The following is a 25,627-nucleotide window of genomic DNA, read 5'->3' on the forward strand; positions in this document are numbered from 1 at the left end:
CTCCAACCCTAGATTGAGAGCTGCGTGGTCTACTGAGACAGCCAGGCACCCCTAATTCAAATACACACACACACACACACACACACACACACATATATACACATATTCTTATTTGCTATATTTACAAGTTACAACCTGTAGAGTGTGGGAAAGACTTGGATGGGGAAGGGGTGCAGCAAGGTTTCTCAGTGTTTATATATGGTTGTGAGGGTTTGCGGGACCATATAAATACATGACCTATTTTTAAAAAAATGAAGAGGCTATATAAGCCATTTTTCACAGGAGTATGAGGAAGAGGACAAGACCAGCCTGGAAGGCACAAAGCTAAGGAGGAGTTCAGCACAGAAGGTGTCTGGGAAATCTTGACTGAGGCAGGGAGTTCTCACGGGGACAACAGTAAATGAAAGAAACCTTGGTCCAGAGTTCAGGTGAGCACGGCGAGCCTGGAGAGGGTGATCTCCGCCCTGTTTTGCATCACCTGCTGGGCGTGGGGTGTCCCTGAGGCCCCTGCTATTTATTACAGCCAGAAGAAAGTCAGAGAACTGCAGGCAAATGGGAGGTAAAGACAGAAACACTAAGATTACCTCCCAGGCAACGTGCCGGAGACATTTATTTGCTTTCTCAATTTGGACGGTAATGGCTGAAGCATGCTGCTCATCAGAGATTTATGTTTAAAAAAGGGGGGTGGGGCAAGCATGTATAGAGATATTCTGCTTAATTCAACAGAGAGATATTCCTGAAAAGTTGAGCCTCCTGGAATTTTGTAAAATCAAATCATAACTGTAAATGCAATAGGTGAGTCTACTACCTAAAGAAATTCAGTGCGGGGGTGGGGGGGGCATCTGGGTAGCTCAGTCCGTTAAGCATCTGCCTTCAGCTCAGGTCATGATCTCATGATTCATGGGTTCGAGCCACGCTTCCGGCTCTGCACTGACAGCTCAGAGCCTGGAGCCTGCTTCAGATTCTAGGTCTCCCTCTCTCTGCCCCTCCCCTGCTCACGCTCTATCTCTTTTTCAAAAATAAATGAACATTAAAAAAAATTTTAAGAAATTCGGTAGGGAATCCTGCTATTTCTGTTTTGGGAATCTGAGTTTGCCTGAAGAAGGCTGCACTTAACCAAGATCAAATGTGAAAGGCATTTACGGTTTTGTACCTGTGGACTTTTTTTTTTTTTCCCCACAAGCTAGGCAGTCCCTTCATAAAGGTTCAGAAGGCTAAAGTCCCAAGTCCAAACCAGCACCCTTATCCTCAGAACCACTGTCTTAGCAGTTTGATCCATTCAACATGGCCTGTCCTACCTGCAGCGGGACTGCCTCTGGGGAGAGCAGCCAGGAAGAGGAAGTTAATTCTGAGTAGGCTTTGCTTTCTAAAGGATCAACGTAAAAGAGAAAGTATGCAAGAAGTGCCAGCTGGCACAGAGGGGGCACAGACAAACTCCCTTAGGTTTTGGTAGCTTTAGCAATAAGGCTCTCCCTTGTCTTACCATAAACTAGAAAAACCATTTTACAGGAGAAGCAGTTGCTCCCAGGTAAGTTCCAAAGGCTCCTGCAGCCACTGTCCTTTGCATCCTGCCCCCCAGGAGACGGCCCAAGCTGGTCAATAAATAACACGGATCCCTTTGCACATTCCCAGGAGTCACCACTGTATTCCCTTCATCAGGCAGACCATGAAAGGGGTGCAGGGACCCCAGCAATACTGAGCATGTTGTCGGTGTTACTAACAGTAAAGAATGTCGACAACATCCCAAATACTGATCTTGATCTGCCCCTTAGAAACGATGAATGGAAGACTAAGAAGCCCATCACAGGGAACATGCACTTCCTAGCAGATACGATCAATTTTACTTGATTAAAAAAGAACACTGGCTCAGGCACTGCACTGACACACGCTACAGAGAACGTGGTTCTATTCCTTCATTCCACTGGTATTTATTAAACACCTACTACATGTCAGACTCTACCAGCTCATGGCATTTACAGTTTATTGTGGCCAAAGAGGCCCTTGAGAGGCAGAGCCACTGCAGCCACATTGTGCCTTTGCAGGAGTTAGAAAAAAGCAACCCCTCCAAGTGGACCTAGCCTTGCAGACTTGATGGCATCAGGAATTGCCCCCTCCTCCTGGCAGACAGTTCTAGCCTAGGACACACGGTTTTTTGAGCAGATTTGAGCCCCACTTGGTTCCTTGGCCAGACACTCTTGTGCAGTGAACAACGTGTACAAGAGTTCAAGGCAGCCCTGTCAAGAAGTCACAATTCAATCCTTCTGCTAGTTGGCCAGGCATCCAACCCTCCCCTGACAGCCAATCATGACCTTATACACCCAGGCGAAGCCCCATGGTGTAATGCACAGGCCATGCTCTAATAATTCAAAAGGTTTCAGTAGTCTGGCTACAGGACAGGCATCAAGTCTGCTGGTTTCAACATTTTTCCAATTTGCCCGAGATTCAGGTTGAATAAACCCAGTGTGATGGTTTTATATCAACAAAGTCCTTACTAAGCCTCAATAAAGTCCAAGCAGCTTTTGGATTTTTGAGTCCTCTTTCCATCCTTAGATTTATTTAGCCCACGTTGAGAGCTAAATTGTGTTGCTCTTCTGCAAGAAATTCTTCTGTGAAAAACAGACAAATTTGAGGTCCCCACAAGCTGGGGGTCTTAGTCAAAGGGTCCCAGGAGGGTTAGGGTTTAATGTCCAGTGCTCAGGGACATCCTGGCCCATAGCATCCGCCGCTAAATAAAAGCGTGATTATTCTATATCGGTAAAGTTAAGATTCCACCCCCAATGGGCTCATGTGGTTTGCACACAGCCATTCAGGATGAACTCTCTATACGGGAATGTAAGTGCAGAGCTGATGACTGATTCACAGCCCCCTCCAGTGAGCATTTATGATGCCGCCACCCCAGGTAAACCAGAATTTTTTCCTTGATCAACCAACGGGGAAGCCTATGTCAATCATGTGACATTGACTGCAAGGAGAACGGTGGTCTATTCTGTAAGTCTCTGCTTATAATCAATGAATGTGAAAAACTACAGAAGATGCTTAGTAACTGATTCACTAAGCAGCCCTACAAGAAATTTTTTTTTAGCTAATTCTCCAGCAGAATTGAAAGTACCAAAAGTCTTAACAGTCTGCAACACCCTGATTTTTATCATACAGTAATCTTCCGAAATGCAGACCCATTAAAAGAAGACAGAAACCCTCCTTGTCAGAGGAGGACAACCAGACACTCACAATAAACACTTTCACGGTACCCAATAAAGCCTGACGTGATAAACCAAACATTTAAGTGACACTAGAAATGATTTTGAAGAGACCTGGCAATAAATGGAAAAATCCAGCTAGAAGGAACCTTCAGTCAAATCACTCCCCTCTGCCCTGCGTCCAAGCCACCTGATCACTACTCTTCCAAAGAGAGAACAGTGGGGAGGCCGGGCCTTGTTGGTATGAGGTGGTTCTAGAATGGGACTCAGCAGGCCAGTTCCTTCATCTGTATGCTCAAGGCCTCTTTGGGAGTCCATGCACGGGAGAGGTCGACTTCACAGATCACTTCAGGCCTGCTGGGTCTCTGAGGCAATTTTTAGAAGCTTTGCCTTCTGACTGAAAGACAGCTAATCCCGATGTAAAGGCACTGATAATTCTCTTCAGGTGGGTCAACTCATCCCTAAAAGGAGCCATCTTCCCATCTTTCTGTCGATTTGATTTATAGCTTCTAAATGGAACTCCCACTCCCCTCCCCCACCATCCCTCAGGCCCTCTCGCTGGATGCACCTGTAGAACAGCTCAATAAATGGAAGCACACAATTGTGCTCTAAATACTTTTTATCTGTCAAACTTTCCTGCCAAACTAAGTGCACTTATGTCTTCCTTGTGACTATGGTGGAGGCACCTGACAGCTGAAGGTGCTGTAGGCATGCAACTTGTCAATGCAGAGCCTAGATTTGAGAAGTGACCATTTCCATGAAGTCAAGGTTGGTAGACTTGGTTTGTATGCAGTCCTTAATTTCAAACACCTCTTAGGAAGATAAACCTATATGAACTTCTGAAACAGCGTTTTACTGCTAACCAATTTTCACTACAAAGGTTTGGACATTTAAGGATCTTCAACTGCTATGCAAGCTGGTGTTTTTTTCTCAAACAACAAAAGCCTGCTATTTGTAGCTAATAAACCAGAGTTTTTACCAAGTAATTGTTACACAAGTAGACTTTATTACATATATACTCACTGGGGAAACGGGGAAGAAAAGTAGGAAAGTACCAGAATCCCACCATCCATTGGTCTGTATTTTCTTCTAGACTTTCCTTCATCTGCATAAATCCTTTTTTTTTTTTGACCTAGCTGTAATTGTTAATAATTCACTGTAACTGTGCACACTTCCCTTCCCCTACTTAACCTAACATAACATAGACTGCATGGATTAGTGTTTTTTTTTTAATTTTTTTACTGTTTATTTTTGACACAGAGAGACAGAGCATGAGCGGGGGAGGGGCAGAGAGAGGGAGACACAGAATCCAAAGCAGGCTCCAGGCTCTGAGCTCTCAGCACAGAGCCTGACGCGGGGCTCAAACTCACGGACCGCCAGATCATGACCTGAGCCGAAGTCAGACGCTCAACCGACTGAGCCACCCAGGCGCCCCTTTTTAAGTTTCTAATAAGGAAGGAAAATGGCATTGAGAGCCAGGAGAATTAATTTGTTGAACAAATTAATGTAGCAATCCATTTCACATTTAAAAAATGCAATGACAATTACCTAATCATATTCTCTTACTTTGTAAGTACTGTTTGGCAGGACTTTATAATTGCTGAGCTTTTTTAAAAAATTTTTTAAATTTTATTTTTAGAGAGCGAGAGAGAGCGAGAGAGAGCGAGAGAGAGCGAGAGAGAGCGAGAGAGAGCGAGAGAGAGCGAGAGAGAGCGAGAGAGAGCGAGAGAGAGCGAGAGAGAGCGAGAGAGAGCGAGAGAGAGCGAGAGAGAGCAGGGGAGGGGCAAAGAGAGAGGGAGACACAGAATCTGAAGCAGGCTCCAGGCTCTGAGCTGTCAGCACAGAGCTCCATGTGGGGGGTCGAACTCACGAACCGTGAGACCATGACCTGAGCCGAAGTCAGACTCTCAACCGAGTGAGCCACCCAGGCACCCCTATAATTACTGCGCTTTTTCAAGTTTGGGGGAAACATTACAATTTCATACAGTTGTTTTCCTTTTTACAAAAATAATACGTGCTAATTATATAGCATTTAGAAAAGAGAAAATCTCAGGAAGTAATAATTTAGCATTAGTATTTGTTCAACACAGACTCTGTTCTAAATGCTTTAGACAGATGAACTCATTTCTCCCTCATAATACCTCATGGAAGCAGAGACAGATGAAGCAATTTGCCCACACTCTACACACCTAGAAGCAAGAGTCAGGAATCCATCTCTATGCTATGATGTTGTAGGAGCGAAAAGAATCAATAATTTATTCAATCAAGTCCTTCACTGCTTCAGAGTATAATGTCATAGGCAAGAAATGATTCATAATAACACTGTACCCTTTACAATTACTTTAAAATACTATAAAACACCATCTTGGCCTCCCTGTGGTACAATTAGTAAAATAAGTCATCTGTTACACAAGCTACGATTCCAATCAGTCCAACCTCAGGCACCTGATATACATTAAGGACAAAACAACAGGTGCTTAAAAGGATTTGATTTAAAGATAGAAGCATTTTTTAAATTTCACAAATGATTCAATAATGTGATGAGTAGAGTCCTTGAATCAGCCGAACACTCATTCTCACAAAAGTTTACAATCAGTCACGACACTTTTATAAAACGTTTACAAAATGCTCCTAATCAGTACTAAACACTTCTGATGGCTTATCTGTTGGCATTGAGCATCAGTACATGAAAAATAACTGGAAACCCTTGGGTCACATTTTTTCATACTTTAATTAAAAATCATAGTTGGTTAAAGATAAATATTTCTGTTCCTGGTTTAATTTCCTATCCAGGACTAATAAACAAAACTTTTTAAAATATAAACTCTTTAAATTTAAAATATGATTAATGAAATGTTTCTGACTGCCTGGCTCTAAAAATATTATATGACTATAATTTTAGCACTAAAAGCATATTAAAACTTTAATTAATTAAAACTTTAATGAATCATAATTATTCATACCACTGTGGTAGAAACATGACACACAGATGTACACAGATATTTTATACCTTTAGATAGATAGCTCTATCTATAAAATCAGGTATCTTCTTTGTAATTTAAAATAGCTCCAGGGGCCCTGGGTGGCTCAGTAAATTAAGCTTCCTCCTCTTGATTTCAGCTCAGGTCACAGCTAGGTTCATGAGATCTAGCCCCATGTTGGGCTCCACGCTGCCAGCACCAAGCCTGCCTCTCTCTGCCCCTCCCCGATTCACATTCACACCCCCAAGGCGTGCGCGCTCTCTCTCTCAAAATAAATAAATAAAGTTTAAAAATAAAATAAATAGCTTTATCTAGCATTTCCAGAAGGCTCAAACTACCATCTTGTAATTTGTCCAATAGCCTACTGCTAGAGAAAGCTAGAAAAGTAAAATCTCATCACGTTGAACATTAACTGCGTTGGGTACAAAAAGGTTGCAGAGGGTGTTTCATATATTTTCATGAAAATCATTGAGATAGAGACCATATCATCCCCATTATACAAATCAGACTGAAAAGGTTAAAGAACTAATATTCCCACCCAGATCTGTCTGACACCAGAACTCAGACCTCAAATCACTATGAAACAGCTTCTCTTCCAAATCAGGCCCCAAAAATGTTGACTTCCACAACTTACCTCCCTAAATTAAGCCTGAGCTGACATACAAAACTTAAAAAAACAAAACAACACCCAAAACAAATCCTACAATTTATCCAGCAATAAATTACTTAATTCTAAATTTGAAATTTTTAGTTCTTTTTGGTCTCAGAGAGATTTTCAACATAAAAAACAAACAAAATTAATCTGGTATTAGCTAACCATTTCCTCAAGTGTTTTGACTGAGCCTCTTTGCTGTCACAACTTGACAAACCACCCATGTCCTTCAACAAGTGACAATACAAGCCCAATACCTCGAATCTTGTTGTTAGAGAGCCAATCTTCCAAATGAGACCGGAGCTTGCTCTCTTTATATTAATCTTTTCAGTCTCTTGTGAAACAGATTCACATTTGTATGTATTTCTACACAAACTGAAATGCTGTCGGGGTTCAATAACTAGTGAATTACCTGGGTTAAACACAGTAAATACAACATTTCTTACATGGTTTTACAAAAACACCATCGTTAGACTGTTCACCATTTTTTGGACTTAAACCAGCATTTTATGGTGCTAGTTAGCTGTTAGGGAAGCAAAGGGACTAAACATTTGATCCCAAAGTCCTTTTGTCACTGAAGAGTCTGTAACATGTTTGATTACTTTTAAAAATTATGTGTGTGTAAACCATGTTTACTGAAAAAAAAAGGGGGGGAGCTTGTTAATACATACAATTTGGCCTAAAAACAAAAAAACAAACAAAAAAAACCAACAACCAAACAGCTCTTTACTTGAATGTGATTGTTTTGGCAATAGTAATACCCGACCCCGTCATTCTTGCGTTGCCTGCCTTCCTGGTTCTCCTAGGTAAGGGCCGCCATCCTGGGATAATTTACACGCAGAGCCCAGAAACACCAGCAATGGTGCAGTGTGGTGACCAGCACTTTAAAAACAAAGCCGAACTCTGCTTTTAAAAGTAGAGAACACACAGACACAGACCCTGACTCTGACAACATCCAAAAGATTCATTATAGACAATCCATTCAGACCAAGCTACAACAGCCCCAGGAAATATAAACAGTGTCCGCAAAGACAGCAGGGGAGGAGAGGAAATAACTGATGGGAAGGAAGCTAATCATGTGAAGTTTGTCCAACTCCACAAGGTCTTAATAAATTCCCGGTTTGTTTCCACTTGGAGCAGCCATTAAACGTGCCCCGACACGTGGGCGCAGGGGATCTGCCTTCTCTCCAGTTTTTGCCCATTTCCTTCTCTATAACCTTGTTTGTATACAACCGCGCCCGGTCAAGGGTGACTACAAGATAACAGGCCTCATCAGTTTCTTCTCTTAGATTTCCAGTTGTCCAGAGTTTCACTCCACGGCGGTGATTTAACAAGAACCATGAGTTCTGCGAAAGTTATGAATGGTTTAAGTTTACAAGGCACAAACATAAGGCGAGGGACAAGTCCGACGACTTTAGTGACAGCGTTTTAAAATTAGTTTTAACTGATATCCCCCAAATAAAATTAAGGGGAAAAATAAGTCACCCCGATCCACGCAATAAATGTCCCGACAATGCTTTAAAAAAAAAAAAAATCACCCAAGACTCGTGAGCCTCGACCTCCCCATACCACCTGCAAATAGCGTCTCAGAGCCACTCGCTAGTGGGGGTCCCTCGCGGAACATGTGAGGTGGGTTCTCCCCCCCGACCCGCTATCTCCCCGCTAGACCCAGAGGCGAGCGGGTTCCGGGGCTGCTAGCCCGCCCGCTAGTCCCAAGAAAGAGCCGGAAGAAAGTAGGGAAGAGGGGCGTGGCGCCCCAGTCGCCCCCAGATGCCTGCCCGCCTCCAGAGCCTGGCACCGCCGCAAGGAAGGGCTGGGAACACCGGAGCCTCCAACCACAACCGGGCGCGGGGCGCACGGCCGCGGGGCGGCGAGGACGCGGGCGAGGGCGAGACCTTTCCTCCCGCTCCCGCCCCCATCCCGGGGCCTCGTCCCCAGCCGTAGCCCCGTGGGGCCCCCGCTTTCCGCGGCTCCCGGCCGCCGCCCGTCGAGGGCGGGCGCGCAGTCCGTCTCTGGGTCTCGGCGTCCCTCGCCCTCCCTCCCCCATCCCCTTCTCCGGGGCCCAGGGCCCCGACCAGTCCCCGCCCTCCAGGACACTCTTCCCTCCTTCCTTCCTTCCTCCGTTCCCTCCCTCCATCTCGCTTCCCAGCACTGGGAACTCGGAGGCGGCCCCCGAACTGGCCGGCCGACGCCCCGCTCTGCGCCCCTGTGCCCGCGGGGACCAGACTCGCCACCTGCGCCCGCCGTTCGGTGCCTACTCGCCTGCCGGTGCGCTCCCCCCGCCGCCGCCGCCGGGGACTCGGTCTCTAAGGGCTCCTGGAGACGGCTCCGACCTCTCCTCCTCCTCCTGCTCCTCCGGGCGCCGGCTCCGCCTCGCTCGGGGTGGGCGGGGCGGACAGCCCGACGGGCGGGGCGGCGGCGGCCCCTGACTCCTTCCTCCGGCCCTGGCCCTCCCTCTGGCCCAGGCACCCTGGCTGTTCTCAGCTTCGGCCGCAGAATCCGTGCCGTGTCCGGGCCGCCAAAGTAGAGAGGTCGGGAGCTGTGGACCTCCACAAACGTCTGGCCGCCTTGGCCATCCCCGTTTTCCCTTCCCAGATTCATGGAGGCCCTGGAGTTCAAGGACTCTCGGGCCCCCCCACTTCACACGACCCTCCGCTGTGCTGCTCCTCAAAAGACTCCTCAAAAGTTTCCTTCGCGTGCAAACGCCTCGCTAACCCCTATGCCAACCGTCCCCTGGGCCTCGAATGTAAGCGCTGCCAACCCCCTACACAAAAGTTAGGCTCTGCTCCAGGAATTTCTTAAGAAAACAGTCACAGTAAAATTTAAAGGGCCCTGGGGCCATGGGGAGATTTTGTTTCCCAGAAAATGGAGATAGAACTGCGGATTGTTGAATTTGAAGTGCATGCACCCATCACGAGCTTCTCCATCTCTCCCCCAATAAATTTGGGCTTCCAAATACCCAATACCTGGCAGAGCTCTGCATAATGAATTAATTGGATTTGGTTGGTCTTTTCTGAATGGATTCAGGTCAGGTAGTTTGAAGAGCCACTTCTGTTTATACAGAGTGCAAACTATTCATACAAACAGCCATTCAAGGAACATTCATTGAGCACCTGTTGTGTGCCAAGCACTGCACTAAAGGTGATGGAGGGACACAAATATGAGCCAGACAAGGCTCTCACCCTCGAAAAGTCCAGAAAGAGTAAAAAAGGTGGCTATGCAGAAATCTTAGCAGTCAGCAGACTTCCCGTGTATCCCCAGGTATCTGCTTTCTCGTTTGACAGGATGGAGACAAAAGAGAAGGTGAGGCCAAAGTAGGTCACTCGGAACCAGTGTGGGCAGAGTGCATGCTTGAAATGGAGTCTGGTGGCACTGGTGAGGGATGTGTGTGTTGAGTTTCACCAACTGAAGAGAAGAAGTGAGGCCCAGGGAAGCTAGCAGCCAAGGACCGAGATGAGGACATCACCTTAACTCTTACTTTCCTCCTGACCCCTACTCAAGTATCATTCCCAGTGAAACAATTAGATGAGGTTGCGGCAGGGATACTGCAAATAGAGGTAGTTGCTGGTTGGATGCCTTGCCCCAGGAGAGCGGTCATAGCAACCTGCATCTCATTGTCAGAGTACCACCCTCAACAGCTGCAGGATTTGCTTTGCCTGTGCCAGGGACAGCTGGGAGTACCTGGGAATTAATGCTCCCCTGTCCCCACTACACCCTTTAACCAGTGACCTAGGAGAATAGAGGCATAAATACTGTGGTTCCTTTGCCTCCAGTTGAGACAACCCCAGGGTGGATCTCTGCTGTCTACAGAGCTCCCTATGAGATTAGACTAGATTCCCTCCCCTCTTCTATGGGATTTTGCTTGATATCACATTCTTTATTGGCCTTCTTACCCTTCTAGGTCCCATTCCCCTACCAGTATTTCCTGGGAACATATTCTAATCAGGACCAACTATGTGATTTGCAGGCCTCCATGCAAGATAAAGAAAAATGTTCATAAGTTATAAAGAATTTCAAGTTGGTAAGAGCAGAGTATTAGACCAAGTGTGGGGTCCTGTGTTTCTGCATAGATGTGCAGGACTCTATAGATGGCACATCAGTGAAGCTGGTCTGGATGCTAATAACTCATTTTCACTTGAATCCTCATTGCAAGGTTTGCTTCTGGGGAATCCCAAGCTAAGATAACAACTGTTAAAGTAAAAAAATCAGCCCATCCAGTATAAGCATAATCATTGTATAGAACACACTCATAGTCAGCATCCCACAGCTTGGGAAGCTACCCCTGCTGGGAGGACAGCTTATGTCAAGTTGTACTTAACAGGAGCTTTTTAGCCAGCAAAAGAGGGAAAACAGCTGAGAATGGTTTAGGTTAATAAGAGGATGGGACAGGAAATCTGGGCTTTATTCCCTTTCTGAGCGATATGCAGAAAGGGTTCATTTGAGTAGTGTCTTAGATTGAGTTACCTAGAAACACCTTATTTGAAGTTTTATTGGCAAGTGGTTAAAAAGTTACATCTCACCTGTAAGGAGGTGAGGTTGGCAGGATTGGGCAGAGGGAGAAGCTCCCTCTCAATGTGGTTACAGCTGGGCCTGAATCCCAGCGAGTACAGGAGTTGTATATCTCCTCCATATCCTGCATTCCTGGGAAGAGGCAAAGCCATAGGCAAAACAGTTCCCTGAGGGCAATGCCCGCTGATGGACACAGCTATGAATGGTCAGGAACAGATGTGTCAGGGCTGAACAGAGGACTGGGAGAAACTCCACAGTATCACTCTAGGCAAATGATCTCTGAGATCTCACTTGGACTTACAGTCAATCATAACAGGAATACTCAGCCCAGCCCAGGAGGGCCTGACCCCTTGGTCTTCCACATAGCACCTGGAAAACTTTTAATTGTACTTAACCTTCCTTATACCGTAAGCCTATTTAATTTCCTCGAATTTTTTTCTTTTAGACTTTTAAAAACTCTTTTTCCTTCCCTTTTTATGTTCTCACCCGACTTATTTTCTACCCCTCCAATGGCACTTGAGACAAATAAATACAAATAAATACATGAGTTGCCTAAGAATGGCAGTATAGTAAAACGAAATATTATACATTATGAGATGAAGCCTTTGGGAATAAGTCCTGACTTTGCCATTAACGAACTGTGAATTTGGGGCACTTTACCAGGCATTTACTTGTCTTAAAAAAAATTTTTTTTTTAATTTTATTTATTCTTGAGAGAGACAGAGCACAAGTGGAGGAGGGGCAGAGAGAGGGAGACACAGAATCTGAAACAGGCTCCAGGCTCTGAGCTGTCAGCACAGAGCTAGATGCTGGGCTCCTAGATGCTGGGCTCGAACCCACAGACCGTGAGATCATGACCTGAGCACAAATCGGACGCTTAACTGACTGAGTTACCCAGGAACCCCTTTTTGTTTTTAAAATAAAGGGATTGTAAGAGAGTGGTCTCTAACATTCCAATTCTATGGAAGTTAATTTTTTTAAAAGAGGTGTTTTTTTCTGCTATATAATCCCTCATGACACAAGCAAGAGAAATGGTTTTATACCTCGGAAAAAACTGATTTTTAAAATTAGTTGCAATTCGTATGTGAAGCACTATTCAATATTCAGTAACAGCACCCTAACTAAAACATCGGTCAGAAAGAGATGGGTGAAGAAAGATGAAGAAAAAAAAGTGGGGCAAAGTGATCAGTCTGTGGGTGATGACGTCTCCACAGACTTCAGAACAACTTTTCTAGAATATCAGATTTGCTCCCTAAGAATTTTATTTGTCCTGTTGCACATGGCCACATTCTGCCTGAACCTGCCCTGGAAGTTATGGAGAGGTACCTCCTTTTGAATACGTTACCTGGGTAAGTGTTTCACAAACTGGTTTTTCTGCTCAGTCAGAGGCTGCCATCTTCCCATGGTAAAAGTTAGGTTAGGGAGAAGCACCCACAATCTTGGAAATTCCCAAGGAACTTGTTGAAACGTGTATCGCCACAGGCTGGAGCTATGACCAAAACTGTGGGTACAGATCAGTAGGCAGTTGATCACAGTTCCATCCTCAAGTGGGTGGAAGTCTTTGGAGGCCTGGGTGGGTGTGGCCCAACGATGAGGCAGTAACTTATGTTAGGTGATTACTAACTCAACTATCTGGCTGTTATGGAGCTAAGCCCTCTAGCTCTGGAGAGTAGAAGTCTTCGTATACTGTTGTCTAGAGGCCAAATATATGGGCTCAAAAGTTAACAAAATTCCCATCAGTAGAGGGTTTCAATCAGTGGTCAGCTAGGAAGTAGAGGTGCAGAGGCTATAGGGAGGAGCAACCCAAATGTCCAGAGAAAACATGGTACTGCCTTCTAAAACGCCCCATGAAAAGATGTAAATATATTCACATGAGAGGATACCCTGAATATATTTTTGAGCATAGAAAGCAGGTTATAGAAGAGTACGCGTAGCATTTCCCACTCGCATATAAAGAAGCATACATGTACATACACACACACACGCGTCCAAATCAGTATATCTGCAGCGACGTTTGCCCAAATGTTAACAGTGATTTTCTCAGGGTGCTGGAGTTTCAGCTAACCTACATATTTTAATACCGCACGAATTTTCTTTCTTTCTTTCTCTATGAATAATGTGAGTTGTTTGCATATTGTAAATGTGTCTTTTTTCATATTATAAAAAGAAGAAAAAAAGCATTGTATAGGCCAGGGGTTGACAAAGTACAGCCAGAGGGCCAGACCAGTAGCCATCTGTTTTGGTAAATAAAGTGTTATTGGAACACAACCACACCCGTTCATTTATCTATTGTCTTTGGCTGCTTTTGCTTTACAATGATAGAGTGAAGGTTGTGGCAGAGACCTTATGGCTCACAAAGCTTAAAATATTTATCTGCCACTCTAGAGAGGTGTAGACAAGTAGACTTGAAAACGTTTTCAGTATGGCAAATTGTAGCCTAGATTTTACTAATTCTTCAGATTTTAATGCATCTGAATTTTCTATGTTAAAGGAATATAGTCTGTATAATTTCAAGTACCTCCCAGTCATGAGTAGTGATTGCAGCAACACAACAAAGTGACAGCACCAATATCTGGGTAGTTAATGTCTGCATATTCTCCTTCCTCCTCCCCCTTCTTCCCTCACTATTTTCCTACTCCCCCTTTTCTCTGCCTGCTCCTCCCGTTCTCCTCCTCGCCCTCCTGCTCTTCCAATTCCTTCTCGTTTTCCCAATGAAATAAGGTTATACCCGATCTCTATTTTGCCCTCAAATGCTATTTCACTAAAGAGAGGGCTAGACGGGGACTGAGGTTCTTCTCTCCTTCTGGCCTGGGTCTCTCCAAGACAGAATGATTGAAGACATCCTGGACAAAATAAATTATCGCAGGGGATGAGGAGTGAGGTCCCAAAGAATCAACCCGGACCTGGAGGAAAAACAGCCAGCAGAGCTGTGGAGGGAAGGAGGGTGTCAGGATCCAGGGGAAAGGCTGGGAAATGAACGGGGCGAGTCCCCTCTCTTCCCTCATTCCTGTCATACTCTCCTCCGGTTTTCTTTAAAGTTTCCCATCCACACAATCCATCTGGCCTCCAGGTTCACAGAGGAGTTTTGGGATTTTTTTCTCCTTCACCGTCAGTGGTACCCGGCATCAATGCTCTCACTTACAGAAACCACAGGAGCAAGAGTAACTAATGCCAGTCTGAGTAATGCCAGGCCCTGGCTCTTTTCTAGAACTCGGCCAGAAGAGCTGGACGTTGGCCCTGACGTGGAATCTACTTAGATGCTAAGTAATTAAATTGTTCAACAGAAACATTCTCTTTGTCAACCACCCACCCCAGAGCTCCCCTGAAGAAAATAGAAGGCCCCTGGAGAGTCAGGAAAGGAAGCAGCCTGGTGGGTGATGATTAGATTATTGGTCCATCTATAGCCTATGCCACTGGGTTTTGACTCAGACACAGTCGATTCTGTGGACCGGTGAGCTAAGCTGTGATGGGAATGGAAAGTATTCGCTCTGGCACTCTGATAACAGACCTGCTAATTTCATTTAGCTTTATGTTCTGGTGAGAATGGAAAATACCAAGCCTGCAACCTCGGTGACTCCAATTTACACTGCATGGTTCTCAGAATATCTAAAATGCTTTTTGGGATGTAGGGGAATCTCAGAAAATGCAATTAAAATGAGGTGTTTTTTTAAGTGTCTCGGTATTGCTCTAGAAAAATGAGAGATTCACTGAGAGAAAAATACCAACAATGCCAGGATCCTGGCATTATTATTAGTATTACTCTATTATCTCAGTATTTCTAAAAATAGAAATATGAACTATTTCTGTCCTCAGACTACCTTGAGAATCATGAACCACATTGAAATGTTGAATGTAATAAAGGTGTATTAATTTGAGGAGTGTTCTGACCACATTCCTCTGGTGTTTTAAACCCTCCCCATCTTGTTGTTATTTTCCTTATTTCCTGAGTTATCAAAAAACTTGGACATCTTTTCTTGTATTTATTAGTCATGTATGGTTCCAGTAACAATTTGGGTATGGATCGACTTCCAGAGGCCTCTGATGGATTGTGCTAGATATTTTTGTATTCCTATAAATAGCCTTGAGCTTTGTTCTGGAACGTAGTTAAGTTACTTGGAAACAGATTTATCCTTTTAGGTCTTGCGGTTAAGATTTATTCAACAAGATTGGAACAGTTATCACCCCAGAAGTGATTTTTCCCCTACTGAAGTAAGACCTGAATGTTTACCCAATGCTCCAGAAATCTTGAGGTTTTCCCTTCTGGTTGGTAGGAAGAGGCACCATTCCTGGCCCCGTGTGATCATCAGGCCCCGTTACCTCTGATCCTGACGGGTGGCTCTTTCCCTGGCCTTGGGTGGTTCGCTTCATCCTCACGAGTTTCCCATTACTCATTACTCCCATCATATGTATCATGATACTCAAGGGGACCTTCTGCCAGTCTCTGGGTTCTCTTTCTGTTCAACCCTCTTCTCTCTGGTGCTCTGTAGTGGCAAGTAGTCCTACTTGCTTGGACTTCCCCAAGCTCCCATCCCCACTATCTCAACTCAAGGGGCCCACCAGGCTCTTCCTGAATTCCCAGCTCTCGGCTGTGTCTGGAAACTCCCTCAAGGCAGTACACTAGGCGAGGTAGAGGGCTCCCCTCATTTGTTTCTTCTCTCAGGGATCCCTCTTCTCTCGTCACCTGAAGTGCAGTGTTTTACAAACTGTTGTTTCATATATTTTGTCTGTTTTTAGGTTGTTTCAGGTAGGAAGAGAAACCAGTTCCTTTACCCCCATCTTGACTGTAAGCAGCGGTCTCCCCTGTCACTCTAAACCATGCATTATTCTTCTTTCCACTTATCATTATCTAACACTATTTTTGTATGGTCTGTCTCCCTCGTCAGGCTGTAAGCTCCATGAGGGCAGGTCTGTTTGGTTTACTGTTGTTCCTCAGCTCTTATAACGTTGCCTGATGGAGAACAGTGCTCATGAAATACTGAGAGAATGAATGAAAGTGTACCCGGGCCAGATCATGGGAGGCTTTGAATGCCAGGAAAGGAAATTAAACAAGTTTTGTTGAGAGCAGAGGCTCTTATTCTGGGACTAGAAGGACATATGCCAAATTCTATTCATTAGCAATTTGAGGACATTGTGGGGTACAATGCTGGCAACTTCACTCAAGCTACTCTGTCTGTAAATCTGCCAAAGCTCTTGGTAGATTAGGTCACATTTTTGGAATTGGTTTGGAATTCAGGAACCTGGCAGTAATAATGAATCTTGCCTTTGACCCTGCCTCTTAATCTGATTGGCCCTAAGCCCTTTACAAATATTAATTGTGTTTCCCAGTGCAGTTGCCACCCTGACCTCTTTTCTTAGGCTGGTAACACTGGGACCAGTGTTCAGCACTTCGACCCATAATAGCATGCTCACTCCTCCTCCTTAAAAGAGAAAGCTTATCTTTATTAACACCCTTAAATTAATATGTATCCTAATGATGAACTTGACAAGTGAGTTATTTTCTTAAAAACTTCACTTGATAATTGCAATAGCCTCTCCACTGGTCTTTCTGACTTGAGTCTCCAAGAGAGCCAACTGAGGGCAAGATAAAAAAATATTGGAAATTATAGCTACATTTAATATGTGTCTTTTCCTTAGAACAGTAGTTCAGGTAAATAATATGTAAATAAAAACACATGTTGGGACAACATACTCAAAGTCCTTACTGATGAAGTGCACAATGAAAATATTTAGAGATCATAGATTGAGTTCCTCTCCCAATTCTTCTTAAGTGAATCCAGATTATTCTTTCTAGAAGGCACCTCGAACTGTGCTCCATTCCTCTGCCAAAACAAACAAGAAACAAAACCTCCAAATCTTCTATGGCTTCGATATAAAAAAACAAGTTTTACTGTACGCTGGCTTTGAAAGAAAGGAGTTTTTCCATGAAGACATACTGGTCAGTCCACAATTGTTAACGAGCCCCCACATTTGTATAATGCATCATAATTTTATAATGCACTGAACTTTGCCTTACAGGCCCTCCAATTTCAGAAGAACATGGATCTGCTCTCAGCCAAGATTTGTATCTTTAGTTCTACTCTATAAAGCCTGTTAGCTTCTTTTAGAGATTAAACTATGGCCCTGCAACAATAACTGTGAGGTCATGAAGATTTCCCTATACTCCATCAGTCCCTGCTAATAGACCAAATTACTGAAGAGATGATGGAAACAAGGAACTTTAGATGTGCTAGGTTACTTACGATAAAAGTAGCTTACAGAAATAGCCCTTGAATAAAAACTAAGCTATAATGCACAGTGTGTATGTGTGTGTGTGAGAGAGAGAGAGAGAGAGAGAGAGAGAGAGAGAGAGAGAGAATATGTGCGTGCGTGCAGGGGTGGGGACACAGACCACCAAGATACTGGACAGATGTGAATGAAGAAGCTATTGTAGAAGACGAACTTCTGGCTCTGGCCAGACATCACCTGACACCAAGTGAATGAGAAACAAAATGTCCAGTTGAGCTTTCTTGAATTCCTAACACATGTGAACAAAGTAAAATGGTTATTCTAAGCCACTGAATTTTGGGAGAGCAGAACTGAGAGTTGTAGACATCATTTGAGTCCGGATCCAATTCTTCCTGAAGAAGACCACTCCTGGATTTTTCAGTGAGCCAGTCCATTGTTTCTGGCTTGTTTCAGCCCAAATAATTGTGAATAATATAGTGACACTCCCTCTTTTAACTCAGGTGCAGAAGCTTCAGCTAATCATATTTCTCAGTTCTTGATTTACCTTCATTATTAATCTGTGCATGGGCCTTCTCTTATCTGATAGAATTTTCATTCATACCTCCTTTTTTTTTTACCCTGTTCCTACTCCCATTTCCTTCCTATTCATGGGCAAACATTCTAATTCTACCTAATTCTGATGTGTATCTTTTTATGTGTATGTGTCCTTATAAAATATACATTGTTATTTTGTGGACATGAATTTCAGTGTCATATTGATGGTATTGTATACTCTTTTTATATGAGAATAATACTCAGGAAACTTTCAAATTAAGTGTTATGGTGGACCACACTTTTCTCCCAAAGTGCAACACCTGTTGTAAGTGTTTCCTCTAAGAGATATACATTCCAATGATGTTGTCTTCTTGACATTAAAAAAAGAAAAACCTCTTATTCTTTGAATGCCTCCTCTCTCTCCCCATCCACCACACACATACTAAAGTATAAGCATAAATGTTCTGGGAGCACCTGGGTGGCTCAGATGGTTAAGTGTCTGACTTTGGCTTGGGTCATGATCTTGTGGTTTGTGGGTTCGAGCCCGGCATCAGGCTCTGTGCTGACGGCTCAGAGCCTGGAGCCTGCTTTGGATTGTGTCTCCCTCTTTCTCTGCCTCTCCCCTGCTGGTGCTCTGTCTCTCTGTCAAAAATGAATAAACATTAAAAAAACTTTTAGTAATAAATGTTCTGGTTAAATGGAAGCAGTATCTATTTGGAAAGTATTTTTCTTTTTTGGAGATTTTTTTCATGGTCTCCTTCGTTTCTTTTGAGTTTTTGTGTTTCTTTTTAAAAAGGTCTAGTTCCTTATTTTTAATATGTGTCTTTCATGCTAGCTTTCCACAAAAGTCTACTGATTCTTGGTTGATTCTGATTAGAGCCTCTGGGTGTGTGTATGTATAGGGCTTACTGAGTGGTAGTCGTAGGTGAGGTAGCAGAAATTTGGTCTCTGAGTGCAGACATCTGTTGGTTTCTGTAGGTTTTTTCTCTTGGACTTTCCAAATACACCGGAAAGGAGGAGGTCAGAGGCTCTCTTTGGAGGTGGGAAGGGTTAAGGCTGGCTGCCAGACTTCTATGAGCCTGAAAATCTCATCATGGTTTTTGTTTTGTTTTGCTTTTTAAATCTAGATTTTTATCTTATCTGGTTTTTTTTGTTTTTGTTTTTGTTTGTTTGTTTGTTTTTGAGTACCTTGTACTCAGCGGTGGTTCGTGTCCCTACTCTCTGGGTTCCCAATCATTTATTCGTTCAACAAATACTTACCTGGTATCCCCTTTGCACTTTGTGCCAGGCATAATTCTAGGTGCTTTCTTTTTTTTTTTTTTTAATTTTTTTTTTCAACGTTTATTTATTTTTGGGACAGAGAGAGACAGAGCACGAACGGGGGAGGGGCAGAGAGAGAGGGAGACACAGAATCGGAAACAGGCTCCAGGCTCTGAGCCATCAGCCCAGAGCCTGACGCCGGGCTCGAACTCACGGACTGCGAGATCGTGACCTGGTTGAAGTCGGATGCTTAACAGACTGCGCCACCCAGGCTCCCCTCTAGGTGCTTTCAATCAAACCCACCAGCAATCAAAATAGATGAAAATTCCTGCCCTCACGGAGCTTACATTCTAATAGGAATACATCTCCAGTCAGCTTCCTGAGTGAGGGAAAGTGGGTGGCTGGCTGGCTGCAAAAGTAAGTGGCAGGGATTTGGAGGTCTTATAAAAACTTTCAACCAATTCTATTTTGAGCCCCACTTCACATCCTTATCCTCAAAAATGGTTGGTGCCTCCAATTCCTGAGTCTTTCTGGATTTGGGTGGGATGAACCAACTTGCTTTCCTTTTTTCTTTTTCTTTTTTTTTGAGTAGGCTCCACACCCAACATGGGGCCATGGGACTTGAACTCACGACCCTGATATCAGGAGTCACACACTCTAGCAACTTGCTTTCTATTAGCAAGGTGTCCCTGAACCAGCTTGCTTTATATTAGCACTCCCCCCACCCTTCTCAGATATTTGGCTTTCAGCTTTCTTTTTTCTGCTAAGTCAGCTGCCTTGTCTGTTCATGTACTACCTATTTTTTGTCTACTTTAGCCCTTTCTCTCATTTTCCTTGTTCCTGTGACTTATAGCTCTTTGCTTTCATTTATTGTTATTTTAGTGTGATTTGAGGAAGGGGTAGAAATAATTCTGTGCTAAATCAACTGTGTTTAATCATGTATCACTAACTCCGCACACGGGCACAAAGTTGCTTGCCCGACAGGTAAAAATGTACCAGTCTGGGTGGTGGTAGTATCAAGTTCTGATTTTCTGATAGTTACATCTCTGTGAGGCTGTATTGCTTGAATTTAGAATGAGGTTACAGAGACGCTACACAAGCTTCAGTGTTTCTTGGCCTCTATTTTCATGACTCATTTTCTCTTTCTCTTTCTCTTGGCTCTTAGAACATGTCTTTATTCTTCCCTGAATCATAATTTTCTCTTCTTTTTTTGCTATTATTGACTTTCCCATTTCCCTTGTTTCGACAACCATGATGAGAGAGTGTTTTGGACTAAATTCCTAGTCATTGCACATATGTATTGTGATACAGTAAAATTTTTTTTTTTAATTTTTTTTTCAACGTTTATTTATTTTTGGGACAGAGAGAGACAGAGCATGAGCGGGGGAGGGGCAGAGAGAGAGGGAGACACAGAATCGGAAACAGGCTCCAGGCTCTGAGCCATCAGCCCAGAGCCTGACGCGGGGCTCGAACTCCCAGACCGCGAGATCGTGACCTGGCTGAAGTCGGACGATTAACCGACTGCGCCACCCAGGCGCCCCTAAAATTGTTTGTTTTTTAAGCTGGAATGAAATAATATGAACACTAGTATGTAACATTTATTAAGCTCTTACTGTGTGCAAGGCACTGTTCTTTGTGTGCATTATCTTATGAAATCTCTACAACCAGCCTACAAAGTAGGTATTATCTGCACTCTGGGTGAGATTCAAGTCCTGTCATCTTATATTAAAAATGCTAGACAAAGAATGGTTAAAAACTTGCCTAAAGTCTTAGAGCAAATGAGTGAAGCTTTTAAATATTCATGAAATGAATCTGGTGTACATTTTATCAAAGTCATGTGTATTTCTTATATGCAGTTGGAAGTGGAGTTGTGGCGCCCCTAACGTCCAAGGCTCCCTGCTGAGGGAGCTACATATCTGAGGATCAGTAGCCAATCAGAAACACAGAGCCAGCCGTATCTTCTTGGAACAGAAGGACGTCTGGTTAGCTGGAGGGTTGGGTCTGGAAGCCAATGTGGGTTTTCTACTCCCTCAAGTGGAGATTGGTGAAGTCTAGAAGAGCAAGACCTGTACAGCGGTTCTAATCCACTCACCTTACCTGCTGCAGGAGAGGAGGACTGGCCTGCCTCAACCTCACATTGAGGACCAAAAATCTGGACAGACAGCACAAGTATTGCCAGGCCTACCCTCAAGGAACATCCATGCCCGGGGTGTGACTGCCATTGCATGTGGGCGCATGAAGGAGAAGAGGATACGGGTAGCAGACCAGGCAGCCATTAAGAAGCACCAGATGTGAGGGGCACCTCGGCGGCTCATTCGGTTAAGCATCCAGCTTTGGCTCAGGTCGTGATCTTGCCGTTCCCGAGTTCGAGCCCTGCATCGGGCTCTGGGCCGACAACTCAGAGCCTGGAGCCTGTTTCAGATTCTGTATCTCCCTCCCTCTCTCTGTCCCTTTCCTGCTAGCACTTTCTCTCTCTCTCTCTCTCTCTCTCTCTCTCTCTCTCTCTCAAAAATAAATAAATAAATAAATAAATAAATAAATAAATAAATAAATAATAAAAGAAGCACCAGATGTGAATGAGGCTCCAGTCTCTTGGATAGGCACCTGCTGGCTTCCTCCTTGGGCTGACTGTGAGGGGGCCAATAGAGAGGCAGCAAGGGTAGGAATTCTGTCCCTCCTGGAAGGTGAGCATAAGTGCTATCTTTTTTGTGGGTTGAGGTAGAAAGGTGGGGAGAAGAAAAAATAGGTTCCCTTCTGAATGTTTCTGTTTCATGGAGATAAAAATGCCAATATTGCAAACACCTCTTGTGTCTGTTTTTTCTAGTGTATCTTTTTTTTTTTTTTAATATTTTATTTTGAGACAGAGAGAGACAGAGCATGAGCGGGGAAGGGGCAGAGAGAGAGGGAGACACAGAATCCGAAGCAGGCTCCAGGCTCCGAGCTGTCAGCACAGAGCCCGACGCAGGGCTCAAACTCATCAACCGAGAGATCATGACCTGAGCCGAAGTCGGATGCTCAACCGACTGAGCCACTCAGGCTCCCCTCTAGTGTATCTTTTAAGTCAATGCTGGTTGCAGCCCCACCAGTGGGTTTCTCTATCCACTAATGGATCCGGACCCTCAACCTGAACACATTTTTCTAGGAGGTTGGTTGACAGGAAAAAAACCAGCTCTTGCCGGTAAAACGCTTCAGTGGACCCTTTGGTTATGCATAAAAGTAAGAAGCGGGGACTTCATTGGGCAGGAGTACAAAGATACGCAGTTTGGTATCACTGCAAAGGACAACACAATTAAAAAGGTATTTCTTCGGGTAAAGAGATTCTTAACACCTAATAGTGTTGAACATCTTTTCATGTGCTTATTTGCCGTTTGTCTTAGTTCTGCTTGCTACAGAGGAATACCATAGATTGGGTGGCTTAAACAACCAACATTCATTTCCTTACAGTTCTGGATGCTGGAAGTCAGCATGGTCAGGTTCTGGATGAGGACCAAGAACCTTTTCCTGGTTTACAGCTGGCCATCTTCTCTTTGTATCCTCACATGACAGAAAGAAAGAGTCACCTTTTCCCTTTTTCTTATAAGGACACTGATCCCGTCATGAGACTCAACCTTCATGATCTAATCACCTCCTAGAGTGCCCACCTCCTAATACCATCACATTAGGCATTAGGATTTATCATGTGAATTTGGTGGGGAAACAAACATTCATAGCAACATCTGTGTGTCCTCTTTGGTGAAATGACAACAGCACTTTTAATAAACCACATGCTAAAATAAGGTAGGGGAGTATTATTACTGACAATGGTAGTAATATTGGTCATAATAGTAAGCTTTCATTTTTTTAAAAAAATAATCTCCAATGCACGTTACTCTGTTAGGCACCAAGGGTACAAAGATTAAATAGCTATGGCTCTTTACTTCATGGAACTCACAGTCATAACATAGGTGAAGAATTGGAAAACTTTTTGAAAAATCAAATATACAAATGTATAATTATAAAAAGTAACATGCCCTAAGAGAAAAAAATTAAAAGGATGTCATAAAAAAGAATAATGGAAATAATTTACATTGAGAGTCAAGTATTTCCAATTCGTACCTGAAACATACATAGGCGATTTTCAAGTGCAAAGAGCAACTCAGCCAATGCCAATAGCATGTGTGAAGGTCCTGAGGTAGCAAAGAGCTTGGGGTGTTATATAAATCCAAAAGAAGACCAGTGTTGCCAGAATTCAGCACAATAGTGGGACAGTGATATGAGATTTACAACACAGGCAGGACTCAGATAAGGAGCAAGGAAATCAGTTAAGAGGCTACTGTATAAGTCTAAGCAAGAGATGGTGGTTTGAACCAGCATTGTGACCAAAAGAATGGAGAGATTGGTGGATAGCTTTGAAGTATATTTTTGAGACAGGATTGATGAGACATTGGTGAGGGACTGTATGTTGGGACGGAGGGAGGATAGGTGAGGAAGAAGAAGGTGTCAAAATAACTCCCAAGTTGCTGGATTTTTTTTTTAATGTTTATTTATTTTGAAAGAGAGACAGACAGACAGACAGAGAGCACAAGTGGGGGAGGGGCAGAGAGAGAGGGAGACACAGAGTCTGAAGCACGCTCTAGGCTCTGAGCTGTCAGCACAGAGCCTGATGCGGGGCTCGAACCCACGAACCAGGAGATCAAGACCTGAGCTGAAGTCGGATGCTGAACCGACCAAGCCACCCAGGTGCCCCCCAGATTGCTGGATTAAACAACTGGGTTGATGGAGATGACTTATCATGATGGTGAAAACGTGAGGACTTGATTTTTATGGGTGGTAGGCAGGTGGATAGTGGTCACGTTATTTTTAGGTTAATGTAAATTCTGAAGACTGATGTGAGTGTACCAAAAGAATAAGCCTATTTCATGGCGCAGTACATACAAGGGTCCCACAACCAAAGCGAAAAGGGTTGAAGCTACAAGAGGACAACTCAAGTTCAGAAGACGTCACCCTTCCCCTTGCTTCTGAGAATTTTCACAATTTTTTAAATGAGAATTTTCACAATTTTTAAAAAAGTGTGACCAGGTGTCCACCAGATGGCAATATTTCTTTATAAAAACCCAGATTTAGAAACCATACCTTCTCTGCTTCATCAAGGTGGATTCTTTAGGGGCACACAGCCAGAGTCTAGTCAAATCGGTGAGAGTACAGCCCAGCCGGCTGAGTTCTAGGAAATGTGGACAGGCAGAGGCGGCTTTATGAACAAGATCCTACTGCAACCTCTTACAAGGAGACAAAGTCTTGTGTGTGTGCCCGCTCTCTGGGACTAGGCGCTTCAGATCATGAAAAGTCCCTTAATTCGAAGTGCTCTTAGCGTTAGCACATGAGGAACACTGGAAGCCTCCCACCGCCACTCTGAGCCTCTTTCTACACTTGTAGAATCGTGAGCATATCCGTACCAACCTCAGGGGGATAAGTGCAAGAATGAAATTAGGTAATGCATGCCTATGATGTAGCAAATAGAGTCCTGGTACAAAGTAAGCACTTAATTCATGGTAGTTCTTATTATCATATTATCCCCCCATGACCCTTATTCCCACTCTCCCTCCCTCAAGGTACTACCCTATGCTAGCCTTGGTCATGGCAGCCTTCCAGGTATGACCTCATAAGAGTCACAGCAAGATGGCAGACTTCCTTTCAGGTCCTCTGTAGCTTTGCCTCATGGCAGGTGCTCCTCTTTGATAATCCTTGCTTTCAGCTGCATTTCGAGAATGATGGAGTCCTTCTGCAATCGACTTGTCTGATGTGACAGGCAAACCATGAAGATGGAAAGGGAGGAAGCCGCCGAAAGGAACACAAATGCTGGAAAATCGGCCCCGTCCTAACACACTGCATTGCATTCAATCACTCTCTGTTTAGTTGCCTTTCCTAATCCACTGAAACATGTACAATTGCTATCTGCAGATTTATAATTATATATTCCCAGCCTGCCAGGTGGGATACGTCCAGGCGCTCAGTTTCCTTGGGGGCTGATGCAATATGAATGCGGCTCAGATCTGTCCTGGGAAGAAGTCAGTTTGAGGCTAGTCGGCCTGTGGTTCGGCCGCAGGGAATATTTCTACAGAAGGGGTCAGTGAGCTCCCCCACTGTATTCATCTTCCTCCTTCCCTACTAGCTTAGCCCACCATGTACTTCGTTTTCTTTTATAAAAGCCTAACAGATTTGGGTGCTTTGAAAACATATTTTTGGAAAGGCGACCAATCATTACTATTATTATACAGTAATGTTGCTTTATA

At 43.9% G+C, this 25,627-nt stretch overlaps 1 protein-coding gene across 2 annotated transcripts in view; it reads right to left on the bottom strand.

Moving 5' to 3' along the window:
* Positions 1 to 9,538, bottom strand: part of GNG12 (G protein subunit gamma 12) — a 127,836-nt gene extending 118,298 nt beyond the window's left edge. The window contains exon 1 of one of the 2 annotated variants that reach the window (XM_045035996.1): positions 9,093 to 9,538. The gene's annotated coding sequence lies outside the window, so the exon portion shown is untranslated. Of the gene's footprint in view, positions 1 to 9,064 lie in introns of both variants that reach the window. The other variant, XM_019837214.3, reaches the window with a different exon arrangement.
* Between the last annotated feature and the right edge of the window lie 16,089 nt (positions 9,539 to 25,627).

This window comes from Felis catus, chromosome C1 (genome assembly GCF_018350175.1).
Source record: "Felis catus isolate Fca126 chromosome C1, F.catus_Fca126_mat1.0, whole genome shotgun sequence".
Classification (NCBI taxonomy): domain Eukaryota; kingdom Metazoa; phylum Chordata; class Mammalia; order Carnivora; family Felidae; genus Felis; species Felis catus.